Source organism: Clarias gariepinus, chromosome 3 (genome assembly GCF_024256425.1).
Source record: "Clarias gariepinus isolate MV-2021 ecotype Netherlands chromosome 3, CGAR_prim_01v2, whole genome shotgun sequence".
NCBI classification, from domain to species: Eukaryota; Metazoa; Chordata; class Actinopteri; order Siluriformes; family Clariidae; genus Clarias; species Clarias gariepinus.
In genome coordinates, this window is record NC_071102.1 from 43,358,313 (window position 1) to 43,376,750 (window position 18,438).

At 40.2% G+C, this 18,438-nt stretch overlaps 1 protein-coding gene across 3 annotated transcripts in view; it reads left to right on the plus strand.

Annotated features, from left to right (window-relative positions):
- Window positions 1–18,438, plus strand: part of add3a (adducin 3 (gamma) a) — an 82,814-nt gene that overhangs the window by 19,379 nt on the left and 44,997 nt on the right. Inside the window, exon 2 of one of the 3 annotated variants that reach the window (XM_053491996.1) lies at window positions 8,017–8,070. The exons of 1 other annotated variant lie outside the window; for it this stretch is intronic. The gene's annotated coding sequence lies outside the window, so the exon portion shown is untranslated. The remainder of the gene's footprint in view (window positions 1–8,016; window positions 8,071–18,438) is intronic. One more of the 3 variants, XM_053491997.1, reaches the window with a different exon arrangement.

Consider the following 18,438-nt stretch of genomic DNA (forward strand, 5'->3'; position numbering starts at 1 on the left):
GTGTGGTGTCATCTTATTTCCTTTCATTCATCCTCAGGTCTCAATGTCGCCCTGTATGGATATGAACAAATCCCTCGTCTATAAAACCGAACCCAATGGTCGAGTAGAGCAGTAAAGCTGTTGCCTTCCATGATGTCATGAGGGGCATTGCCTGGGTGATTGATGTGTTCAGGATGAACCTGGCATGAGGCCTTGATCTCATTTTGATCTTTGCACCATTACAAAGAGACAGGAAGACTCGAGACAGCATGGGATGTATTGTTTTTGGCTTTTATACACAACATCAGAATGGATTAAAAGGGTCTTGTTTTAGTGTTGGTGTTTTTACACCAGAGCTACCCTGGAGCGAGACGTCAGCTGGCTGTGAAGTACGTGTTTAAAGGATTGGAGCCTGGAGGTCCGTCACGCTGGTCGTCTGAAACAAAGTCAATACTGTCTCAGTGAAGGTCAATAACTTTATAAAAATGTGACGTCCCCTTTTATTATGTTGCCTGTATTTGACTGATGTTGATCTTGGCACTGAGCCAGGAGGTTCAGGTCGAGTTTTGAGAAGACTAAGGAAAGTTTAAAATGTTTAAAGTCATTTGCTTTCATTAAAGGCCTATTTGAGTTACTTATGCAAACTATCCGTGGAATTTTGGAAATATTAATATGAATTTCTCTCTCATTGTCTATACCGCTTTATTCTGTACTCAGGTTCGCGGGGGTTGGAGTCTATCAAAGGAGACTCTGGGAACTGATTTTTTTTCCAAAATATCAGTAATATTAGGCATATCGTAAAAATTATCTTCCTTGGTCTCTTTCGTTTGTGTGTAATGGCGGCTCGCAGCCCAAGTAGGTGTATACTGCCACCTGCTGGATCAGAGGTAGTAATTATGCAAGCGCACCCGAGTATACAGAATAAAAATAATGTGTTCACTGGATAGAGGGGGAGGGGAGAGCAATTGTTCCCGTTCTTGCTTTAAATCAATTGTGCCTAATGTGAAAATGCCCAAAGGAGTTTCTGGATGTTTTTGTTTGTTTTTAAAACTAGTCGAGATAGAGCTAGTACGATTGTTAGTAACAGGGTTTTAACCGAACATGTTAGAAAGTGCACTCCGTCATGGTTGGTTGTTTCTGGTTGGAGGTTCTCTGGTTGCTTGTGTCTATGATTAAGACTGACATTTGGGCTTTTAGTTCATGTCCATATTTGCATCTAGAAAACACAAGAGCAATCATGTAGAAGGGGAATTAAGCACGATTGGTTAGAGCGAAGGGAAAAGACAGTCCAGTCCACAACCTGTGTACTTATTCCCTAATCGTTAGTATCACGTTATGGCCCGTGAGTGTATGTGGGTGTAGAGGCAGGGGAAGTGGGTGGAAATGGGTATTACAAAGGTCACAGGCTTTTTACGACTTAAACATTGACCTTTTCCCCAACTATACTTCATGACCAGCCTTATTTTACATGTAGGGCACTTGGCACTCTTAGCAATTACTTAGATGACTAGCGCAGTAAATCCAAGTGTGTGACTCTTTCAGCAATTAATTTTTTTACTTTCTTTGTGAATGCCACTGTTTAAAGATGAAAGGTTTCAAAAAGCCATTTAAACTTATTGTGATGTCGACTTGCCTGGTTAATGTCGGGTCTGGTTCATCAGAAACCCAGCCTTATAATGAGGACCTTGACCTTGGACTTCCTCTAAGCATTTACCTCCTGTCACCGCTCTGACACAAACCAGCGCGTGTTAAACAGTGGAGGTCGTTGCAGCCTGCTGTCACTTTTCCCGGACTCGCTGGGAGTAGGAGTGACTCACTACAGCTGGGAACCGGTGAAGGAAAGCAGTCACCATTTCCATCACAGAAACGACAAGTCCTGTTCCATTAAAAACTGATTTGTTTATTTGAACAGTGTTTGTTGAGTTTGTGCAGTCTAAATAACCCGTGGACATATCGCAAACCTTATTTCTGTGTTTTCTCAATTGTTTGTCCTGCTTCGTCTGCTCTTTTTGTTGTCTTCGTCTGCTCTCTTTGTTGTTGCAGTATTCTCTGTAGAGTCGCACCTTTACACCTCTGATGTTTTGGAAAACATGGCCACAATCAGTTACATAGTGGTGGTGTTAGTTTCCTAAGCTGTCATGTGTATGAGGTATTAAGTCAGGGTTGTGATGATGCAAGGCCAGCACACACTTATTCACCACTACAGCAGTTTGGATGAGCCAAACCATCAACTGAACCCGTAAGAAACCCACATAGACTATGAACATGTAAAACTTGGTAACCTGAACTCTAGGTTGAATAAAGGACCCATGAGCAGCAATTCAACAACCCTCTCCTCTGACTACTGGACAGTCTTAGTGCGTTGTGTGGGAATAATTATGGCGCAAAAGACGGGATCTGTTGGAATAACAGTGTAAGAGGGGGATGCAAAGATCCTTTAAAGTCTTACTGTTCTTTGCTTTGCAGCTTTTTCCCGGTCCCCCCTTTGCAGCTGTTGCCGGTCCCCACTTTGCAACTGGTTTTTATTTATGTATTTTATCATACCTTACTGGTAAGTGATTTGCCTTCCTTGTAATGCCATTTACCCAGTGACCCGACCAGATGAAAACGTCTCTTGAAGCAGCACGCTATAAAACACTTGTTGATCAGCATATTAATTTGGACATTTTAGCTTTTTTTGTGACAGATTCTCATCAAAGCTAATAGTATTGTGATTCTAAATTGTATAATGTAGTGATTCATGCCAGCTGTTGTTTGACTATTAGTCCTCTCTGATGCATTTGTGTGTGTTTCCTCTTTTAGTCGACCTTAGTCCCCTTTAAAGCAGAGTCAACAAAAACTTGATCTGGGGCTTTCAGAGGAACCCTTTTACAGAAATAAACAAGCAGTTTTTTCAATTGCAGTTGCAAAATTATTTCTTTCCTATGTATATAGTTATTACTATGCCACTTTATAACACAACACAATTATGAACATGGCAATTTTAGCCCTAACAGCCAATACTTTGCCTCCTTCAAGTTGATGGATGGGTTTCCCAAGAGAGAGGAGTAGGAACATATTAAAGTGGTTTACTGAATACATACCTGGCCATTACTCCCACTTGTTTGTTCTGCCCGAGCAAATTTCCTTTCCGATCCTCGGTGGTTTCATCTCTGGATCCAATTCAAATCAAGTATCCTATAAATCAGCTATGAGCCACTGCCTGATGACAGGACGTGCTTTACCTGGCTCAGCCACAAGTCATGATTCCTGGACTGTTCCCACCATTGTGCTCTAATTTTTTATGTTTTAGAAGTTGCCCAAAACCACAATGTTGATTCCATGGACTGATGAAGTGCTTGCCAATGAAGAATTCCAGTAATCTGTCTGTTGCACATGAGAACATGGTGATATTAACCTCTGTGCCATGCCAATGGCCTAAACAATATTTAATATAAGGTACGTGATCATTGACTAAGATTCAAAAAAGCATTTGTTTAAAAAAAATTATAGCTTATACTGTGTAAGGTCACAACAGACCTATCCCAGGTAACTCAGTGGGGTAAGGCAGGGGTCACCCTCATGGAGGGGGGCGGTTCCAACTCTTTGCAACCCCCATACACTTTGGACAACTTGGAAACACCAATTAGTCTACACCAGGTTTTTTTTGGAATGTTTAAGGAAAGTGAAGTTCCTGGAGGAAATCCATTAAAAACTTGGAGAAATGGTCACACAAACCGGAGCTGAACTTCCTATAAGTGTCCCATAAGAGTTGGGGTTGTGTTTTTTTTATACACACACACTTTATATATATGTGCCATGTCATGTTAAAATTTTGCCAAATTACTTTAGCACTTTGCAGCCAACTGCGCTTGTACCATCTCTAATGTGAGGTCCAAAAACAGAACAGCTGACGAGTTGAGCCTCGCTGTGAGTCTGTTGGCTTTAATAAAAGATCAACACAGCTGAGCCGGGACTTCCAAACCCCCTCTGGCAGTCCATGTGACTGTCATTCACAGCTCTGTGGTTGTGTGATTAGAGGGCATCTGACTGAAGCGCTAACGATCCACCGCTTTGTATGTGCCCTTCAGTTAATCGAGGACACGCCCTTGTGTTTTAGTTGAAGTCCAGCTGCAGTACGTAACATAAGAGTAAAAAAAACGATATATGCAGTGTTATCTTTATTTTAGATGTCAGAAGGGTTTTGAGGCTCCTGGTGTTTTCTTTTCTGTTGGAAAAGGCTCTAAATCCCGATAAAAAGGGTTTAAGGTTGCCGTCCCCTGCACCAGATAAAGCAATGTAATGCTTATTCTAAACGCCCCCCCCCAAGATTCCCGCATCCCCCTTCCCAGTTGGATTTCCTGGACGTTTGGCTACTCTGGCAAGATCTCCTGGTTGTCCTCGATGTGTCCGTAAAACAGACTGCTGTCCACAGCATTATAATAAACCTTACTGAACCTTAATTTTACATTTCTGGGACCTATGGTGCTATGTCTTCACTAAATCTTGCAAAAATGCGAAATATCCCACAAGTACATAAACTTGCTTCGCTTAGCTTTCCACTGATGCAAACAATTTTTGAACGGCTTCCGGACGCTTCATATGTCCATTTCAGTTCTTAAGGCGAAACTTTGTGAAGCAGGAAATTCCTATGTCGAGTTACCACTGTATATTTATTTATTTTTTTTATTTTTTTTTTTTACTTTTTTTCATTGCATTTGTAGTTCATTGCATTTGTAGTTGGGTTGCATGTGGTGTCATCGCAGGAATCCCGGCCGCCACTGTGACCAGGTTATTTCCCCTACTACAAGATTCTTAACCTCTATCATGGATTCTAGATCATCACGTTTGTGCCAGGGCGCGGTTTTGTGCCCGCTTTATTATTGACGTGGCATGTCAAAACCAAAACATCAGGTTTCCATGTCGACCAGAAGAGTAAGATGTTTAGTGATTTCATGCCACATTTGTCATAATTTCCAGTGTTGTGATGGTCATAACCAAAAGTCCGTGATCTAATCGAGAAGATTAGAAAACAATACTCAGAAAAAGAATACGCAGGACATCCAGGCAGAAATTATAATAATTAGCGTTTGGAAATCAGTTGTGATCATGTTCTGATGAAATACTATTAAAAAAAAAAAACATTTGCTTGACTTTGGTATATAATGTGCGATTGTAATAATTAAGCTTTGTAACTTGTAGCATTTGACTTGAAACACAACACAGAATCTGATCTGAAACACACCATAGAATCTAATGTCGGACTGCCAGCTGGAACATGTATAAAAATATTTTATCAGATCTGAGTTCTTATCATTACTGTAATTCCAACATGATTTACAGTAAACGCAGAGAAAGAAAAAATACATCACCATATGCGTCAGTTGATTAGGAAGTAAGGATGCATTAAAAAGCAAAGCATTGTGTGTGTATTGTGAGTTTGTTGGGTAGTGAGGTGAGGCAAATGGGCAATAATTTTTCCTGCGTACAGTCACAATGTAGACATTTTGCTCTGGGCGTCTGTGTGCTGTGTGTGTATTTACACAGATGAACTCCAGTAGGTTACAAAGATGGTTATCTCTTTGTGTGTGTACAGTATGTGTGTGTGTGTGTGTATGTGTGCGTGCACGCATCTTCTAGAGTTCAGAGTTCTCTAGGTGGTGGCACTTCCCAGCATCTGCCTAGCCATGCATGTGTCTGTCCACCATCCTTCCATTTGTCTATTCAACCATTTATCCATCTATTCATCAATCTATCAGTTTATCCACCCATACAGCTATCCTCATATGTTTATTCAGCCACGTGGCCATTTATTTTTCCATTTGTTTATTCATCCCTTTACCTGTCCATCCACCCATCTTTCCATTTGTCTATTCGACCGTATTTCTAAATATCCATGCTGTCCCTTGTATTTCCATGTACCCGTCTATTTTTTTTAATTATCCATCAATTCATCCAACCACACACCTTTTCACTTTCCTGTTCATCAATCGTTCCAGATATCAGTTTATCTCTCCATCATCCATCCATCCGTTTGTCCCGTCAACCTTCTGGCCATTTATCCATCCATCCTTCTTTCTGTCTGTCCATTTATCATCCATCCATTTTTGCAATTAATTTTTATAACTAACTATCTGTTTATCCACCCATTCATCTCTCTTTACGCATCTGTAAATGTAACCACCTATCCAACTTTCTGTTCATCTGTTTAACTATCCATCTATTTATCTACCCATTTATCCTTCCATTTGCTTATTTATCTTCCCATCCATCTAGTTTTCTATTTGACTATTCATCTATCTTTCAAATGATCTGCTATCCATTTATCCATCCATCCATCCATCCATGACCTAATTTAGAAGATCTAGGAAAACTATATGCGGGATGAAATTTTACTGTGACAAATTTTACAACCCATCATGAATTATAATAATTATCATTTGGAAATTAAAGTTGCCCATCTATCCATTCATTTTTCCTTCTGGCTAGACATCTACCTTTCAAATTATTTGCTTATCCATTGATTGATCCATTTCTCTCTTCATCCATCTGTAGTCTATATCCATTCATTTATCCTTCTATTTGTTTAGTTATCCATCTGTACATTTACCAATCTTTCCTTTTTTTTATTCATCTATTTTAGTAACTGTCACACAGAAACTTTGCTCTGTCACGGTTCTTTTTAAAGGTAAAGTGAAACACGACAGGCTGATGCAGAGAGGGAGAGAAAAAATAGATTTTTACCCTCTGAGACTTGCTTTTGATTTATACACGCGCACACACACGTGCTGTACAAACACGCTTACAAACAAAATAAAATATGTTTCTCACACACACACACGTGATTACAGTGTTATAGTAAACAGTACACGTGCGCACGGATATTGATTATACCAGTAAGAGAGAGGGAGAAAAACCGTTGGCTCAGTTGTGATCACGTGACGTTCGGCATCAAAACAAGAAGCACATGTGTGATACATGATACTGGGTGCTCGTAAACCAAGTCAATGCTCTATTTTCAAGTCAAAATTTATAAAAAAATCTTTGCTCGTCTTGCAGAACACTTGTGAACCGCATTACTCGCAATCCGAGGTTACACTGTACTGTGGCCAGTAATTGCGACGATTTTTCATAAATGCAAAGAAAAATAAACAATAAACTTGCTTTGCTTAGATTTCTACTGCGAATAAGTCCAGAACGGTTCCTGGACACGCGCACGCCTGGATGTACGCGCGGCGGGCTCCCCAAAAATACCCTAAACCCAGAAATGGTTTGCATGCCGAGGCAAATCAAAATTTGTGAGATGGGATGTTCGAATGCTAAGATACCACTGTACATTACAATTAGATATTGTATTTTCCCTGCTCTTGTCAGTAAGACCTTAAGAAGAAATGTTGTGGGGTCTTTTTGTTTTTCATAACTGAAAATTCTCAGCTTGTGTGTGTATGTGATGAACAGGTAACACAGTTGAGGGTTTCTGTACATTTGGTGGTTTCTCCAGACTCTTATTGTGAAATATTTACAGATTTTTATGTTGTGAAATATTTGTCTTGTGTTTTGGAAATATCTTCCAGCTTTCATCTCTAAAGCTCTGGGAAGATCACAAGGCACCTCTGTGTGTGTGTGTCTGTGTGTGTAAGAGAGGGAGATGGCGGTTCAGACTGAGGTCTGATTGAGTCAGATGGTCTGACTGGAGGGGGGGGGGGAAGCACCTAACTGATTGTTAATTCCTTTAAAAAGAATTACAGTAGTTTACAGTAAGTTTACAGGGGTACAGTAAGTGATCAGTAGTTAGCCACTTCATCTGTGCATTTTACCCGCTAGCTAGCTAACTGCTAAACTAACTAACTAACTTGCTTGTGCAATTAAATAATTTACCTGAAAAGGCATGTTACTGCTTGTTCCTGATCATTCTGAACGCTAGCGTTAGCTAAGCTGACCATTTGTCCTGCTCATGTCACAGCTGGAGAACTAAACTAATCTTGTGCTTCACCATAAGTGAACAAGAATTTTTATCATGAGTGTATATTTACGTGTGTATTTACGCGTGTGTTGCAGGTGAGATTGCAGGTGTCTGGTGCTAGCAAAAGGAGGAACAGTTACTCTCAGCAGGTAGGTAAAGGAGACGTGGCCTCTCGTCTTAATAGAAAGAGAAAGTGTGGCCTGTCTACTGTAAGCTCTAGTGAATGAGACGTGGCTTATGTGCATTCTGCCTTGGTGAAGAAGGCGTGGCTTATGTGCATTGTTTTAGTGAAGGAGGTGTGGCTTATGTACTGCCAGTTCTAGTAAAGGAGGCGTGGCCAGTGTGTTAGTTCTTGAGGAGGAGGTGTGGCCTGTGTGCTGTCAGTATAATGATGGAGGCATCCCATAGCAAAATTCTGTTGCTCAGAACGAGCTTTTTCTTGTCTCATGATACTAAGTTGAGGTGTCTCATTACAAGCTCGACTTTGTCTTTTCTATTTCTCCTGAACCCCACTTAGGAGAAGCAAAGAGACATAACTGAGACACAAAGCGAGCAAACTTTTGAGGAACATTTGAGAAATCTGAGATGTACATGAGAAACAGAACTGCATTTGAAGGAGAAGCAAATGAGCCACATATACTGTAAGACCATAATGAGATTAAAGTCAGATATAAATGAGATGCATGAAACACAAATTAGAAATATTATAGTTTTATTAAACATATCAAAAATCCTTAGTTAACAGCATACAGTGTAATAAATTCACAATTCACACAATATAACAGACACCAGCAAAATCTGACAAATCAAGACACATTTTGTATAATTTAGTCACCCAATCTGACAAAGATACGTGTCACACTGCTCAACTCAAAGTATGATTTATACAGGAGTTACACAAAGTCCACAGCATTGTGAAAATCTTCCAGTGAAAAGAATCAGTCAAAAAGAAGATGAAAAATTTTAAAGAAAAAATGGTTGCTTGCTGTATGTAAGGGCTACAGGAACGGGCCAAAGCCAGAAAAGGTTCTCTCTTACCAGCTACATCAGTCTTGTGGTGGACGTCCAACAAGTTTGTCCAAAGTCTGCAACTCCTGGAGTTGCTCAGTATCTAATGGAACAATATACATATATTAAAACATTTAAGATTTACCTAAACACCATCCAGCTACTCTACTTCCAACGTTCTGAAGGTTGAGAGGTGATCTTGAGCTCATGGGCTGGTGTTTACCTGACTGATGACGTGGTGCTGATGGAGACTCCGGAACATTCTCCTGCATTCTTGGTCTCCTGAGGTGGCATGCTTCTGAAAAGAACCCAGTGAAAGTAAAATGTTTATAATTACCAAGATAACCTTAACAAAAACAAACATATTGGTCTTTATTTATAGAATATAATTAACCGATGTCTCTAAAGTTACATGTTCTGGTAAATACTGTTAAACCCTGAACAATATAATAAAACTACTGTTTTTCAAAACTTGATCATGCAGTAACATCATTAACTTACTATTAAAAAAAAAACCGCCTAATAATACTGTAACCAGCTAATTTTTACCATTTAAAAAAAAAAACTATTTTTAACATCACAAGTGTTAGTTGCCTAGATATGCTAATCACATGCTAAACCACCCACAGGTAGCATTGAATTCCTTTTGCAATGTAAGAACAAACGTAAGCTGTGTACATTTCAGCTAAGTATACCACAGTTTTTTTTTTGTTTGTTTTTTTTTAACTACAGACTTTGTGATTTTAACTAACTCCTTGTCAACTATAATTAATTTTAAATTAGGCGCGAAAAAGTAAAACCCACCTTTACCGTCCACTTTGTTTTCTTGGTCTTTTCTTCATTTTTTATCTGCGGCAGGCAAAGTGGGTGGTGCGCTACCGCCACCTAAAGGTCTGGATGAATGATGGATAAAGTGTTTTTTTTGTTTGTTTGTTTGTTTGTTTACTTGACCCGAGGCCTGGCGATTGAATTGCACATTTCTCTAACACACTGGACACTTAAACATTTGCAGTCTTTATTAGAATCTATCTGTACTGTAGGCTTTATTGGGTTGGCCATGAAAAAATGTTAAACATTTAGTTATAAATATATAATCGAAAATGGGTTTGGTCTTAAATAATAAGTGTTTACAGAAATCACTGAACACAAACATTATCTCATTGCTTCACATCTCAATAAAAAATATTCTGTATGTTGTATTTTAGTTTGTTATTAGTAGTGACATTTGTACAGAATGTAAGTTACATTACAGTTCACATTTGTAAAAGCTGTAGCCGTGTTTATTAACTAGGGACACCTAGGTGTACTGTATAATATGGTGGTTGGATTATTATTATTTTTTAAATAAACAAGCTAGATTTTGAAATAAAACATTTATCTATTACAAAGCATTTTTGTAATTGTCTTTAGTTGTTACCAACCTACATATCTGATCCAACCTACTAACCCTCCCCTCTATCTACCCGTATGTGAAGAGTAAGATGAAGGATATAAAAAAGTACTAAACACTTTTTAGTATAGATGGCCCTGATTGTCAGAGAACCCTAGCCCTTAAACCCCAAATAATGTTTAGCCATTCTTTGCATTATGTTTTAATAAATATACTGTATATGGGTCAGGATTGTGCAATATAGAGAGACATTATTCTAGCAGAATATATACAATATAAAGAACTCAATTTTATTTCATTTTAACTAACGTTACACACACGACTAAGCCAAAATTTTTAAACGGATTATATTAGAACATATCAGAAAACCCAAGTGCACAGTTTACAATTACTGTATACTTTATGTTTGGGAAACTAAAAATATGTAAGTCGCACACAAGACATATTACACCATCTGAGATTTAGAGCTAATGAGGCATATTTGGGACACATTTAAGAAGACTTTTTTTTTTAAGAAGACTGAGAGAACAACTAAAATCTCATTCAAGTCTCAAAGATGGCTCATTTCTGCATGTGTGAGTCGCACACAAGACAAATGTAAACTATCTGAGATTTAAAGCTAATGAGCCACATTTGAGACACCTTTTGAGAAGATGCAGAAAACACCTAAATCTCATTCCAGTCTCAAAGATGGCTCATTTCTGTCTAGGAGACAAAGAAGAGATTACCATGAGATCTCATCTTGGAGTTTCTTTGCTATGGGATGGCTTATGAGCTTTGTGTCCTAGTTAAAGAGGCGTGGCCTATGCGTTTTCTCTTCTAGTTGAGGAGGCGTAGCTCTCGGGTCTAATGAAGGAGGCATGGCATGTATGCTGTCAGATTTAGTGAAGAAGGCGTGTCCTATGCATTTTCAGAAAGTGAAGGCGTGGCCTGTGTTCTGTCAGGGCTTTTTGGAGGAGGTGGTGTAGTGTGTGTGCTATTAGTTGCTATTCTCCCTCTCTCTCTCTCTCTCTCTGTCCCTCTCTAGCTCTGTGTTGTCAGAGCGTCATGGGGAATGTCGAGTCGGCAGGATTATTTACAGAGCTGGAAAAGCACACTAATGATGGCCGTGGCGTTTTCCTATGAAACCTCCTGCTGTACAGCTGTTTCTCTCAGCATGCGCGCTTTTCTGATTTGTTTCCCCTCGCTCTGACGTCAGCGGCCGCCTGTGTGATATTATATAACAGGAATATTTCACATTATACGACTTGACGCACATCCGTTCTGTTCAGGTACAAACTCACAACAGTAACACGACAGTGGACCTGCGACCAGCAAGTATTGGCTAAAGGGTTTTAGACGCTGGTAACACCACCTACCCCGGCAGCTATAAGCCGGATTATGAAAAAAGGGAGGATTTGGGATGTATTTTGTTGTTATAATCCGCTAAATGTGTGTTTACAAGTTTTCAATGAGGAGAACACGATGGTGTGGTGAAGCGGGTTTCCTGCTGAGAAACGATCCTGTCATGAAGAGTTCAGCCAGTGAGGGCTCAGGGATTTTATTTATGCTGAATTTTAAAGTCTAATGTGTTCCATTTGAGTAATGGCATGCAGGATGGATGGAGAGAGAGAGACAGAGCGAGAGAGAGACAGAGCGAGCGAGACAGAGGGAGAGAGACCTCAGTGACTGTGTATCAGATACACAGACCTCGGGGCAGATGGGAAAAGGGAGAAATCGAGACAGAGGAAACGCCCACATGTGATTGTTAAAGCAATACAGAGGGAAGTTTCAGTGTAAGACTCTCTCTCTCTCTCTCTCTTTCTCTCTCTCTCTCTCTCTCTCTCTCTCTCTCTCTCGTTCCTCTGGCTGCGCTCCGACCCTCTTCTCGTCCCTTCTTGTCTTTCTCTTTGCTGAATACTCCTCCTCTGTGCTTTCTCATGCGCCATGATGTCATGCATGTCCAGAAAAGTCAAATTCTTCCTCAATGATGTCGTTCAGGCAGACGCCCGAGCGCCGGGCCTCGCGTTAAAGCGCCGCTAAGTGTTTTTAGCCATGTGGAGCGTCTGCGGAGTCCGTTAGAGCGTGCGGTTATAGAGACTCTAACCTCCGAGCTTTAATACAGCTGCAAATACAACTCTCACGCTCTCACGCTCTCTCTCTCTCTCTCACTCCCTGTCGTTCTTGATCACTCTCTCTAGCTCTCCTGCTGTCTCTCACTCTCACACACCTCACTGTCTCTGCTGCTCTTCCTCTCCATGTCTGTATCTGGTTTTCCCCTTCACTCTTTCTGTCTGTCTGTCTCTCTCTCTCTCTACATCACTATCTCTCTATCACTTTCCCACTCTTACTCCCTGTCCTCCTCTCCCTTTGACTCACTCTCTCTCTTTCTCTCTGCTTCTCTCTCCATTTGTCTTTCTCTTAATTTCCTATCTTCACTCTCTTTGATTCCTGTCTCTCTTTCTCTTTCCTGACTCCATCTCTTCTGCTTTATCTCTCTTCCCCTTTGTTTCTCTGTTTTTTTGTCTCTCTATTTTTCCCTTTCTCCCCATGCTGTCCCTTCCTTCTGTCCCATTTTCCCTCCCGCTGACTCTTTCTGTTCTCTCTCTCTCTCTCTCTCTCTCTCTCTCTCTCTCTCCGACTCTTCCTGTTTCTTTGCAAATTTAATAAAGTCTGTGCCTGACTGACCTCACGCTTACAGAATGCACCAGAAAACAGTTGTGTGTGTGTGTGTGTGTGTGTGTGTGTGTGTGTGTGTGTGTGTGTGTGTCTGCTAGTCAAAGAAAGAGATGGCCATTATGTTGAATTTTTTCATTTTCTGATACACTACCAAACCTAATTAGCCCTGCTTGTGTGTGTGTGTGTGTGTGTGTGTGTGTGTGTGTGTGTGTGTGTGTGTGTGTGGGTTCAAAGCTGTTCTCCCCAATAGAAGAATTTGCTAATAAAGCTCAGGCCGTGACTCGCCATTGGAGTCTCTACAGAAACAACCTGCTGCTGTTTTATAGTGTTTAATAAAGCAAAGTGTGTGTGTGTGTGTGTGTGTGGAGGCATGTGAAGCTGAATTCTCTATCTGAGACCCTGGATACTTAGCTGTACATGGCGATGACCTTTGACCATTAATAGTTGAAAATTGTGTGTGTGTGTGTGTGTGTGTGTGTGTGTGAGAGAGGTGGAATGCAGCTCTGATGGAACTCTGCTACATTCTCTCTGAGCTTGTCTCGACCCACGCGTTTTACCCAGAATTCCTGTAGGGGAGGGGGTATCGTGCTCTTTGTGCCAGGACAGGTTGCTAGCGTTAGCGCTCTCATTGCTACATGAGAACATCACGATTTAGCCGCACGCTAGATCTCGGAGTGGATTTATATGTTGCATGCTGATGGTGTGTGTTTTAACATTCTTCCTGTGGGTGGATTTTATCAGTAGGGGTGTAATTAATCATTAATACATCCACACACACACACACACACACACACACACACACACACACACAAGCTCATGAGTGATTCTTAATTTTAAAAATTCCCATAAGGCATTTTGTGCTAGCTCATAGGCATCTTTCATTCTCGTGTGTTGTTGTTGGAATGTGTACCTCACACACACACACACACACACACACACACACACACTATGTCTAAATCACGCATTCTGTCATACTAAGCCATTCTAGTGTGAATCGGGATGATGCTAATATCATTAAGGATGAATTTCTTTAGCTCGCAGGAATTAGCCGTTATTATTCCGCGATAGCCTCGTAGCACCACAATTCCTACTCCCCAGCTAGTTACAGTATACTGTAGTTCTTACTACTAGCATAATTCTATGCTAATACCTGTGACGTTTTTTAGCGCTCTGATGTGAACGGTGTAGTAGCTACAGCTAATCAGCAAATTAGCCGTTTACATGTGGTACAATATTTAGCCATGTGTCAGATATAAAAAGTTAACTAACTCCATCTGTGTAGTTTGTAGCTAGCTAATAATATGCTAGACAGTTAGCTAGCTAGTTAGTTAGTTAGGGAGAGATTGCTTCTTAGCTGAATTCGATTTTGCTGCTAATCTTCAACTATTAGACATAGTTTGTCTTACTTATGTTTTCCTTTAATGAATTTAGTTGTAAAAGTAGATTAATAAGCTGTAGTGATCAAGCCGAGTGTGTGTCCGAGACAAAATGTCGCTAGTGAGTCTGATGAAGGGCGTTTTCAGGGTAGTGAGGTCTAGAGGGCACTTTGTGAAAAGTAAGAGGTCTGAGTACATTACTTTTTCAATTTTAAGTAAATTATTTTAACAACTTTTTTTTTTTTTTTTGTGAAGTGTTTTTTGTTCTGTGAAACATTTCCATGTTAGCCGTTAGCAAGTCTAACATTTTAGTTTAAATCATTTTTGTGCGAATCTCTTTTAAGACCGCTGTTGTCATGTACAATAATTTGTTTTGCTGAGATCATTCTTAAATGAATCATATTTTCATTAATCACTTTTTATATGAATAATTCCAATGTAAACCATTATCACACATGTGAACCATTTTGGTGTGAACTGTTTCCTCGTGAATCATTTTTTGTGAATCTTTTCCATCTGAACCGTTAGCAAGTCTAACATTTTCATGTAATTTTTTGTGTAAATCTTTTTCCAAAACCACCATTTTCCTTTAACTATTCAAATCAATCACGTCTATGTAAATCATATCATTAGTTCATAAGTTATAAGTGAACCAGTTCAAATTGAACCAGTTTCTCATGAATCATCAAATCATCAAATGAATTATTTATTTATTTATTTATTTATTTTGCTGTGAATCACAATTCTGTGATCCTTTTTCATAGAATTGTTTGTGTATGAATCCTTTCTAAATCGAGCAATTTTTTTTAATCCAAATAATTTTCACATGGATCATTTTTGAGTAAATTATTTTGTGAGTCCTGTTTGTAAGAATAATTTAATCCTGAGTCATTTTAGATTAGAACTTGTGATTTACAAGTCTCCAAGTGCAAAACGTAAACCCAAGTAAACTCCCAGTTCGCTTGGAAATGAATACTCCTCAACTCGGGTTAAGCTATTGATGATTGCTCTAATGCATTAACAGTAAAGAAAGGCATCAGGGACTTATTCAACTGAGACATTTTCACATGACGCTGTACAAAACTCGCTCCCTGTCTTCTTCCTAACTCATTTACATCACGGCATTTTGCCGATTTTTTTCATTTTAAGATTTGCTTTAATTACTCTGTGTGAGAGATTATTTTGGGTTTGTGTGGGAGCTTCTCTTTTCTGGCAGGTGCATGGCACAAATGTTAAAAACATCCCATTTTAAACTGCAGAGCGCTCCAAAACAAAACAGACGAGTGCTGCTTTTAGACTGCGGGTGAACAGAAGCTATTTCAGGCAGGTATGTGGTGTGGCTTAGGGAACTCTCGGAGCATGTGTGTGTGTGTGAGATGAATCAGTCACTCTGCCCAGGGACTGGACTGCTCACTGGCGTGATGTGATTGGCTCGAGCTCTGATGATGCAGGAACTTATCTTAGAGCCTGTTTAAACTCCTCCAGACTTGGATCGGCTCCATTTCTGGGCAGAATTCCAGAGATAAAAGGAGCGGGATTACAGCCGGAATGATGCTCTGCTATACCGGTATGCCGTGATGTAGCGATACCGTTATGTTAAACCAGCGGAGATAATGACAGCCCAAAGAAACGTTAATAACAGGTCTGGAATGTTGCATTAAATTATCCTCAAGCTTTTAAACCCCACACGGTGGTACAGAATGGCACGGTTATGCTTTCATGCCTTTTCAGCTTTAATCAGCATCCAGAGCTTCGCTGAACTGCGGAAGTGGACGATGCCAAGAGCTAAACAAGCTCGGCTTCCTGCCAGGCGCTAGACAAATCCCAGACGCCTCCTCAATAATTGATTAAGCATAGATTTAATATGTATATATTTTTTAATACGTCGCCACACAGATGACTGCAAATCTTTCCAAGTCTCTCTGGTTTGAGATTCTCCCGTGGGGGGGGGGTGCCCATGTCAGTGTTTTTTTCCCCCCATAATTATTGTTTTTCGTTTGATCGTTTTTCTACTTGGGTCAGCACAGCTCGCTTCAGCACCCATCCATTAAAAAGGCATCAGAGGACGAGGCTGAGGTTTGTGTGTTGTTGAGCGTGTTCTTGCAGAGTTCAGGGACTCCTCGGAACTGGGGCTGGGACAGGAAATACAAATTGGCACAATATGACGTCTTTAGAGTTGCGCCAGACGATCGCAAACTCCCCAGGGTCATGCCCTCTAAACTGTGTTTCCTTGTAGTAAACACTGGTTGTGTAGTGCAACCCGTACGGTAGTGTGATAACTCAATCATGCGTCAATACGGTTTATTCCAGAGTTTATTTTTTCTCCTCTGACTGATTCTCTATATTGCTTATCCTGTACAGAGGCCTCAGGCCAATCCTAAGGGACTCTGGGTACGAGGGGGGGTAATCCATCACAGGGCACAAGCACACACATTCACACTCAGCAGCATGCTAGGGGCAATTTGGAAACGCAGGAACTGCATTGTGGGAGGAAACTCCATGCACACAGACCTGAGGTGGAAATCGAACCCTCGACCCTGGAGGTGCCAAGCCACAGTGATAAACAATATGCCACCATGCCCAGTTTTATTATTTTTTGTATTCATCAATATCCATACTGGTACTGAGATAAGTAACCGACTCAATCACTATTATTAGTCGGTCTTTGGTTATGTTCGTAATGTTTGCTTGGTTTAAACATTGGCCAAGAAACATGTTCATGCACTTAAGGAACTGGTCTTTTGGAATTGACTTCTGCTCTGTAAAGCTTCATAACGGCTCTAATCTGAGGTGCTGGTTGTTAATTGGTGATTTCTGAGGCTGGAGACTCTAAATGAACTTCTCCTCTGCAGCGGAGGTAAGTTTTGGTCATGCTCTCCTGGGAAGGTCTTCACGAGAGACAGTTTCCTGAGTTTTGCAAATGCACTCGACAATACTGTTCTTGCCAGAACTATTCCAGAACAGCTGGCCTTCGTGTCTTAAAATAACAAATGACTGCAACTGACTGTTGTTGTTGTTACTTAATTGCGTAATGCCATATGTGTTGCTTCATATTTGAAAGATATCCAGTATTGTTCTAGAATGTAGGAAATCAATCACTTAACATGAAAAAGGTTTGGTACTACAGTATATACTTTTAGATTGGTGATGTATAAGAAGTGTATTAACTACCGTACAATTTAAAAGAAATGTTTTGTTCTAATTGCATCAGGATCCTTCATCGTTAATGACGGTTAGTGAATGATCATCAAGAACAGGACACTAGGTTATTGTTGTTGGTTTTTTTCACACTCACCTGGCTTTGACTGTAAACATTTTCAAAGTTGAGGTAGCCGTGTCGGAATCCCAGATTACGTACTCACTCGATATTCGAAATCCGTCGTTTTCCATTTGGCTGGAAGTTTAACCAGCTTCAATAACAAATGGCTTCTTTGTTGTTGTTGTTTTTTTGGTAACATGGATAGTTTGACAATCGGTCAGATTACCCATGATGCCGCAGTTCCTCACAGAGCACAGTTTCTAATCTCCTTCATTTTTCATTCTCGTCGATTAAGTGTGAAATATGTCCAGATCGCTCTGCCCTATGCTTAGCTGCTCTGTACAGCTTCGAGTATAGAAATAAGCTGGAAACGACAGAGAATGGCAAAAGTGCAGCTGTGGTTTTGTCATGTTTCCATTTGCAACATTTTTAAAAGATGACATCATTAAACAGACGGCAGATCAGTTACTAATGGTCCATGACTTAATCCACATATTATCATACTAAATGGAATGTGAAACGTTAAAGAGCTGAGAAAGGGAGGGGCTTTTCTTATATGAGGTCACAATTAAGGAAAATTTAATTAACTTATTTGAGCCCTGGCTAATACTAAAACTGCATATAACATGTGGCCTTTAACTTCCAAATCTCTGTCAGGCATTTACGCTAATCCTGTGTCGCTCCTGCCTCGTCGCTTTGTCCTTTTATTAACTAATGATTTAACAAACTGGCCGTGTGACAGCTCTCTAAATTCATTACACGGTCATGAGCCAGTTACAGAGTTTTACAGAGACGATTTCAGCACGCTAAACCCCACTGTTGTTTT